At 46.4% G+C, this 9,322-nt stretch overlaps 1 protein-coding gene across 2 annotated transcripts in view; it reads right to left on the bottom strand.

Moving 5' to 3' along the window:
• Positions 1-9,322, bottom strand: part of wdr18 (WD repeat domain 18) — a 257,486-nt gene that overhangs the window by 231,099 nt on the left and 17,065 nt on the right. The gene's annotated exons all lie outside the window — the stretch shown is intronic.

The following is a 9,322-nucleotide window of genomic DNA, read 5'->3' as shown; positions in this document are numbered from 1 at the left end:
TCAAAGCTCCCCCGTATTCAATCTTCATCAACTGCTCCACTGGGGTGGATGGCGGCATTGCCCCCCGCCACGCCTTCTGTAACTGCGCCATGCACCATCCACCTCTAGAGCCGAAGCCTTGTTCAACTTCTGCTCGGTACAGTAACCCATCAACGTTCCACTTTGGAGAATTCAATTCCCACCACATATTTCGCATAATTTCCAACCAAAGAGCCCATAAATCGTCAGAAAGGACCAAAATCAAAGCCTTCAAGCAGGAGCCGCCCTGTGTGAGCCCGATCAGTACATGGCTGGCACCGGAATTCTGCCCCCTCATAATTTTGAATACTCCATCAAAACCCCTCGCAACCTTCTATTCTCCAAGGTAAACAGTCCCAACTTCACTAATCTATCTATGCCTGAATCTTTACTGCACTCTCTCTAATGCCTCCACATCTTTCCTAAGATACGGTGACCAGAACTGGATGCAATACTCCAGCTGAGGTCAAACTAGTGTTCTCTGTAAGTTTAACATAACTTCCTTGCTTTTATATCCTATGCCCTTACTAAAGAAACCTAGGATGTTATATGAAAATGAAAATGAAATGAAATGAAAATCACTTATTGTCACAAGTAGGCTTCAAATGAAGTTACTGTGAACAGCCCCTAGTCACCATATTCCGGCGCCTGTTCGGGGAGGCTGGTACGTGCTGCTGGCCTGCCCTGGTCTGCTTTCCAAGCCAGCGATTTAGCCCTGTGCTAAACAGCCCCTGTATTAATATGCTTTATTAATCACTCTCTCAACCTGTCCTGCCACTTTCAATGATTTGTGCTCATACACACCCAGGTCTCTTTGCTCTTGCACCTTTAATATTGTACCTTTTTTATTGTCTTTCCACATTCTTTCTACTAAAATGATTCATACTTCTTTTTAACTAACTTGATGGAATTTTCTGAGGAAGCAATGAGGATAATAAAAGATTAATGAGGGGTAGTACATTTGATGTAATCTACATGGGTTTTAGCAAGGTTTCTGTGAGGTCCTACATTGAAAACAGGTCAGTAAAGTAAAAGGCCCATGGGATCCTATATATATATATATATATCAATGTTTTAGATTTAAAGTGGGGGGCAATGATAAAGAAGTTTCTACATTATATGAAAATTGGCTGTGAAGTCGATATCAAAGAAGAAAGCTGTACACTATATGAAGATATTAGTGAACCAGTCCCGTAGGCAGCAAAGTGACAAACAGAAATCACTCCAGAGAAATGTGAGGGAATGCATTTGGGGAAGATAAGGGAATATATAATAAATGGTAGAATACTGAAAAGCAGAGAGAAGAAGAGCACCTTGGAGTACATGTCCACAGATCACGGAAGATAGGACAGATTGAAAAGATAGTTACAAAGGCATACGGGATACTTTCTCGCATTAGCTGAGGCACAGAACACAAAGGCTGGGAGGTTATGCAAAAATTGGATAAAGGTCACAGCTAGAGTTCAGCATACAGCTCTGGTCACATTACAGGAAAGAAGATACAATTGCATTAAGAGAGTTCACAAAGGAATTTTATCAGGATTTAGCCAGGGATGGGATGAGAAAGGATTGGATAGGTTGTTTTCTTTGTAACAGAAAAGACTGAGGGGAGATATAATTCAGATGCATAAAATTATGCGGGATCTTAAAGTAGATAGTGTTGCTGCCTGACAGCGCGAGGACCCAGTTCGATCCCGGCTCCGGATCACTGTCTGCGTGGAGTTTACACATTCTCCCCGTGTCTGCATGGGTCTCACCCCCACAACCCAAAGATGTGCGAAGTAGGTAAATTGGCCATGCAAAATTGCCCTTTAATTGGGAAAAAAAATGAATTGGGTGCTCGAATTTTAAAAAAAGAAAGTGGATAGTGTAAAGGGTTCATGGTTATGTTAATGGGACTATGTTAAATGATAATGTAAGCATGACATCAAGGTCAGATGAGCAGAGGCTCCAAGACAGCAAAACACAATAGACTGTATCCATGGAAACAGTGTACTTGGATATTAAGTTCAGTAAATAAATACTTTCTAGAAAAACGATAAACCAACTATCTTAAATTACTCATCAAATAAGAGAAGCTTCATTGAAACGGGCAAGAAGGATTTATGTACCTTAGCATGGGTCAATTACCGGGGCACAGATTTAAAGTAATTGGTAGAAGGATTAGAAGGGAATTGAAAAATTTCCTCACCCAGATGGTGGTGGAGGTTGAGAACACACTGCCTGAAAAGGTTGTTGAAGCAGAAATTCTCACTGCACCTAGAAAGTACTTGAATGTGTACTTCAAGTGCTGTAATCTACAAGGCTATGGACCAAAAGCTAGAAAGTGGGATAAGGTTGAATAACTCTTTTCGGCAGGCACAGACTCAAGGAGCTGTTGGTCTGTAAAAAATACAATCTTTAATCAGAGAGGGAATCCAACTCGCATGGAGAAATCCTAAAATGGCAAACTTTGGACAGTTTAGGAATTGAAATGTAATAATCTCAGCAACCACGTCTCCTGAATGGTAAAATAATCACTGAATGGAAAAAAATTTCACTCCCAATTAACATACTCCCTTATATCATGCAAGGCCACCAACATTAAAAGTAAACAGTCTAAGGAAAAGAAATAGTGGAATTCTTTTAACAATTCATCATGAGAGCAGTCATCTTTCTTTCCAAACTCTTCCCCATATCACCCCTTCCTCAACAGGGCTACAGCTCAGGCAGACCATCAATCATACTTGTGATGTTCAATTACAAATAATAAATTTCAGTAAGAGAATCTTTAGTCTCCAATCATGCAGCAAATTAACAGATCCCCACCTCCAATTTTCAAGTAGTTTTAAAAAAAGTATGTTTATTAAGGTTTCACATTTTAACAAAACGCAACAAAACCACAAGAATGATACAGCACAGCAAGCAAAAAAACAAGGCTCATCATATATGAATACAGAGGGGGAAAGGAGAACAGCAGGACTTGATGCCTCTCTAAGCCCAACCAGAGAACAAGGGAGAAACCGGATACGGCCATGAAAACATAGTAAAATGGTGCACACTTTCCCACACAACGATTGCTCACAATTGCCACGAGAGTTCAGGATAATTTTTTCACACCATGTTCAGCCTCGCACCAATATATATCTCTCTCTACTCCAGCAGCGCCAAAGGCAACAACTTTCCTTGGATACCAGACCCATCTGCACCCATGCAAGAACCAATCACGAATTCTTTATACCCACCCCTAAAAAAGAGGAAACATATAACAAAAATACACAAGAACCCCAGTTCTAACCCAGCATATAGTCACCTTAATCTAGGTTCTTTAATATTAGCACAAATATACACCGTAACCCAGGCTTTTAAAAACAGTACTACAACAGATATTAAACAATTTCTACATTCATCACAATTCAAAAAGTAGTGTTAAAAGATTACAACCTTAAAGATGCTGTGCCCCTCTGCTGGAGTTAATACATTCAAAACAAAGAAATGAGACATGGGGTGCGATTCAGTTTACCAAAGTTAAAGTCCAGTTTTGGGCCCGTTTCACGGCGGCCACATTGGCGAGATCATGACCCGTATTCAATAGCACTTAGTGCTAAAAGATTAGCTCATGAGATTCTCGACATTACTGGCTCCCTCACTGTCTGATTCACCTGCTTCATGCCTCAGCAGCTCACCGCTTACAGGGGGGAGCTGCTTTTAAATGCTCCCTCACCGCTTACTCTCAGTCAATACACAAGCATGGCAGCGCAGACCTGCTCATCGCTTTCGGGATGCCGACCTCACAAAGTTTCTCGACGTGGTGGGTGAGAGACGCCCTGGGTGAGAGCACCCTGTTCCTCCAAGGGAGTCAGAGGACCAGCAGCAGAGTGAGCAATGCCACCTGGGAGGCAATGACAGCAGCTGAGTGCAGGCAGCATGACAACCGCCATCCCATGTTGGAAGACCAACCATCTCCAATGAGCTGCAAGGGCCAGTTACCACCTCTCTCCTGGCATCAGTTCCGCCTGCTGCCTCTCAAATTCTCAAACACCTCCCCCCAATCCACTGGCTGACACCTCACACCCTCCCCACATCTGATCTTCAAGCTTGTTCCTAAGAAACCCTTGGCACCCTTCAGCCCAACCTCTTCCATTTTTAAAAATAAATTTAGAGTACCCAATTATTTTGTTCCAGTTAAGGGGCAATTTAGAGGCCCTGCATATCTTTGGGTTGCGGGGGTGAGACCCACACAGACAGGGGGAGAATGTGTAAACTCAACACGGACAGTGACCCGGGGCCAGGATCGAACCTGGGTCTACGGCGCCGTGAGGCAGCAGTGCTAACTACTGCGCCACCATGCCGCCTCTTCATGTCCAGTTGTGCTGTCCACACATGGAACCTGCTATAGACCCTCCTGACTATGGAGAATTGGACCAGAAGTGGCCGTGTGAGACGACAAAGTCCTATAAGGGAGACGCAAGTAGAGCTGGTAACACGGGACAGCATGGCGGGGCAGCAGGGCTGTGGGGAGACGGCACAGTGGTCGACGGAGCAGCTGGTGAAGTTTTTCGAGGATTGCTTCGCCAAGCTGAAGAAGGACACGCTGGACCCAATTAAGGTTTCGATTGATCAAGTGGTTCAGAATCAGGAAACCCATGGGAGAGCGATCCAGGGAGGTGGAACAAAGTTGTCCGAGCACGAGGAGTATATAACCGTGCTGGAAAACAAGGTTGGGATGATGAACGACCGCCAGAAAAGAATGCAGGAGAAGATGGAGGACCTGGAGAATAGGTCCAGGAAGCAGAATCTTAGAATTGTTGGCCTCCCTGAAGGCAGTGAGGTATCGGATGCGAGGGCTTATGTGACAGACATGTTGGAGAAGTTGATGGGGGCTGGGGCGTTCCCTTGGCCCCTGCAATTGGACAGAGCGCACAGAGCCCACGCGGGGAAGCCCGAGCGAACGGGCTGCCGAGGGCCATGGTGGTACGTTTTCACCGTTTCATGGACAAGGAACACGTTTTGAGGTGGGCCAAGAAAGAACGGAGCAGCAAGTGGGAGAACTGTGAGTTGCGCATCTATCAGGACCTGGGTGCGGATTTGGCCAAGAGGCGAGCTAGGTTCAATCGGGCAAAAACGACCCTCTTTAAGAGGGGGGTGAAGTTCGGGATGCTGTACCCAGCCCGTCTGTGGGTCACACATGAGGAACGGGACTTCTACTTTGAAACGCCAGACGAAGTATGGACCTTTATTAAAGAAAGGAAGCTGGAGGCGAATTAAAAGACACTGAAGCCTGAGAGAAGTACTGTGGCGGCGATTTGTTGTGCTGGATTGTATAAATTTAAGTAGTGCTATGTGAAAGAATGGGCTGTGTGGATGGTTAAAGGTTGCTGTGTCTTGCAGGGAGCTGGCTAGAGGGGGGGGGGGGGGGGGGGGGGGGGGGGGGGGGGGCTTTGAATTTGGTTCTGCTTTTTGGGTGACTATTTTTCTAAAGTGACTTTCTAGACTGTTTTTTCTGCTGTTTGTTTACTGTGGAATGTGATGCTTTTAAAATGTTTATTCATGTGGGGGGAGAGGGGCGAGAACAATAGGGAGACAGACTGCTTGGTGCCAGGGGCGGGAGCTACCAAATCAGCATGGGTCAGCTGACTCTCGGAAGCGCAGTGGGGGGGGTGAGCAGGTGTTAAGCTGGAGCTTGACTTGGGGGATTGGGTTTCTAGTGTTGTTGCTAAGGGGAGAGGGAGCGGGGGGAGCTGCTTTGCTGACAGGGGAGGAACTGTTACTAGGGGACAAATGGGAGGTCGGGTACAGCGACTGCCCGAATGGGCACTCAAGGAAGCGGAGGGCGCAAGCTCGAGGCTGGCCTATAAAGGGTGATGGCTCGTCGGCTGGGGGGGGGGTTGGAAGCCCCCCCATCCAGGCTGATCACATGGAACGTGAGAGGACTGAATGGGCCGGTCAAGAGGGCTCGCGTATTCGCGCATTTGAGGGGGCTGAAGACGGACATGGCAATGCCACAAGAGACACACCTAAAGGTTACAGACCAGACAGGATTGAGGAAGGGGTGGGTCAGTCAAGTGTTCCACTCAGGACTGGACTCAAAGACCAGGGGTGTAGTGATCTTGATCAGCAAACGAGTGGCATTCGAGGCAGGGTGAATCGTATCAGACAAGGGAGGTAGGTACATAATGGTGAGTGGGAAACTGGAGGGGGTGCGAGTGGTACTTGTGGACATATATGCTCCGAATTGGGACGACGTGGAATTTATGAGGCGGGTGTTAGGTAAGATCCCAGATTTAGAGTCACATAACCTGATCATGGGAGGGGGACTTCAATACAGTCATTAATCCAGAATTGGACCGGTCAAAATCCAGGACAGGGAGGAGTCCGGCTGTGGCAAAGGAATTGAAGGGTTTTATGGAACAGATGGGGGGAGTAGACCCATGGAGGTTTGCACGGCCGAGGACGAAGGAGTTTTCCTTTTTTTCACATGTCCACAAGGTGTACTCTCGCATCAACGTTTTTGTTCTGAGCAGGGCGCTAATACCGAAGGTGGTGGATACTGAGTACTCGGCAAACACAGTGTCGGATCATGCCCCGCACTGGGTGGATCTACCGGTTAGTGTGGAGAGAGGGTAATGCCCGCTGTGGAGACTGGATGTGGGGTTGCTAGCGGACAAAGCGATCTGTGGGCGGGTTAACAAGTCCATCCAGAACTACCTGGAAACAAATGATACAGGGGAGATCTCTGCAGCGACGGTCTGGGAAGCTTTGAAGGCAGTAGTCAGAGGGGAATTAATCTCGATATGGGCCCACAGAGAAAAGGTGGAATGGGCTGAGAGGGACAGGTTAGTTGAGGAGATACTCCAGGTGGACAGGAGATACTCGGAGGCCCCGGATGCGGGGCTACTGAGGGAGCGGCGGAGGCTACAGGCGGAGTTTGGGCTGTTGACCACAGGGAAAGCAGTGGAACAGTTGAGGAAGGCAAGGGGGCGATCTAGGAGTACGGGGAAAAGGCCAGATGCCAAGTCTCTGGACAATGTTCTCCCAGGGCTGATGCAGATAATAGGATACAGCAATGAAATTCAGGAGGGGATGTCAGCGACATTCCAGCGGCTGGAAGGCCGATTGGAGGAGTCCCAAAGGCTTCAGGCGCAGGAGATAGTGCTGACAATGCGCAGCACCAAGGCCAACACTATTAAGAGTGGCGACCGCAGTGGAAAGCCAGGACCATGGCTTCCGCATCTGAGTAGTGGTATCCAAGGCATGGCTCATTCTGTGATGACCACGACTGAGAGCCTCGACATCACATCGTAGTTGCTGAGGGTCATGTTCCAGACGCAGCTGGGTATTGCCGAGGCACTGCAGAGCATGGCAGAGTGTGATAAATGTAGGCATTTCAGATATCATAGTATTTTTATGTATAATAGAGAGAGAGAGATTAGATTTCATAGAATTTACAGTGCAGAAGGAGGCCATTCAGCCCATCGAGTCTGCACCGGCCCTTGGAAAGTGCACCCTGCCCAAGCCCTCACCCCCATCCTCCCCGTAACCCAACCCAACCATTTTGGACACAGAGGGCAATTTAGCATGGTCAATCCACCTAACCTGCACATCTTTGGACTGTGGGAGGAAACCGGAGCACCGGAGGAAACCCATGAAGACATGAGAACGTGCAGACTCCGCACAGGCAGTGATCCAAGCCGGGAAGCGAACCTGGGACCCTGGAGCCGTGAAGCAACTGTGCTAACCACTATGCTATTGTGCTGCCCTTAATATAGTATTATAAGTATTTGGGGAAGTAAGGGTTACAAGCTTGGGCTAGAGTGTGTTTGACTGCTGAAATCATGTTTTAAAAGGTTCTTAAGTTGAAAGACAACAAAGCTTTTGGGAGCCAGAGATGCAACCATTGCAATTTTGCTTTGATTAAGGCGATTCCCTGGGGAGTTAATTAATTTTCAGCCTAGTGAGATGATGTCATTGCTGGGTGGAGCGAAGGCATCAAGCGTTTTGAGAAAGCATTTTCAGTTCAGTTCTGTTCTGGATAAAGCTGGCACAAGTCAAGATTTGCTCTCTACAGTTAGTTAAAAAGAAATTAATAGTCTTTAAAGCAGTGCCGACTTGTCGGAGGACAAGGGCTGCTGAAACAAACCAGTTTAAAAACAGCTTTTGAAGACAGTCAAAATTTCTGTCAGGAGTCAGATATTTTCTGTAAAGCTGTGTCAACAGATCTCTTCTCAAACAATATCTTTGTAAAGCAAGTATTCCTCTGTGGATTGAGATGGTTTATTTTTTTGTTGTTTAAATAGGAATAAAGATTGAGTAATTTATTGTTTATGGGGTAATTGTAAGCTATTTCCTCGTGTGATGTTAAAGATTATAATACTGTGTTAGTAATAAAGTTTGTTTTAAAATACAATGGGCGGGAATCTCTGGTCTCCAACTCCGAAACCGCGTCCGGCGATCGGCCGGAGAATCCCCTTTGGAGCCGAAATCAGGGGCAGTGCCGCTTTTGCTATGCTCCACCCCCTCCAATACTCGCGCCGCACGCCTTAGGGACGGCCTCAGGACATCACCTGAGGCCCCCCCACGATGCTCCACCCCGATGAGCCGAGTTCCTGACGGCGTCAGTCACTCATGTTATTTTTTTTCGGGGCCTAATTATGCTCCAATATCTTTCTAAAGGAGCCACAACATTCATTCCAGTCACTGCCCGATAACAGTGCAAATTTGCCACAAAGACCTGCTGGGAAGGTTGGAACCAGCGTCACAGATTGTTGATGATCTGTGGTCAAAACAATTAGAGGACTGCCCATATGTAGGCTGCAGAGCTACAGTGGCTCACTCTCTTCCAAATTTAAACAATACTGTGTGGACAGGGACGATCAATATTTTGCGCTGCCAACTATACAAAAGTTATTCTGCTCATCTAATAATTTGCCTTGTAGAGGAAAATGATTGTGCGATTTCAGTGTTGTATTTTGCAGTTGTAATTATGCAGCCCACAAAACTCCATCATAAGCAATTGAGAGACCTATGGACAAAAAGAATGATGCATTCTCTCAGGGAACATACAATGGTATCGCTTGTGATTTTCCATCCTGTTAATCTTAATGGAGGAGCTAACCAGGGAAGCTGCCCCACATAAATTATAATGTGTACCTATATAGCAACTTCATGTTGTAAAACATTCCAAAGTGCCTCACAGGAGTGTTATCAAACAAAATCTGATACAAAATAATATAAGATAATCAGAAGGCAGATGACCAAGTTTGATCAAAGAGGAAGAGATGTGGCGACGTTTAGGGAAGCTATTCTAGGGCCTCAGAAGAAATCA

This window comes from Scyliorhinus torazame, chromosome 18 (genome assembly GCF_047496885.1).
Source record: "Scyliorhinus torazame isolate Kashiwa2021f chromosome 18, sScyTor2.1, whole genome shotgun sequence".
Taxonomy (NCBI): domain Eukaryota; kingdom Metazoa; phylum Chordata; class Chondrichthyes; order Carcharhiniformes; family Scyliorhinidae; genus Scyliorhinus; species Scyliorhinus torazame.
The sequence above is the reverse complement of the archived record's forward strand: the minus strand, read 5'-3'. Positions and strand labels throughout refer to the sequence as shown.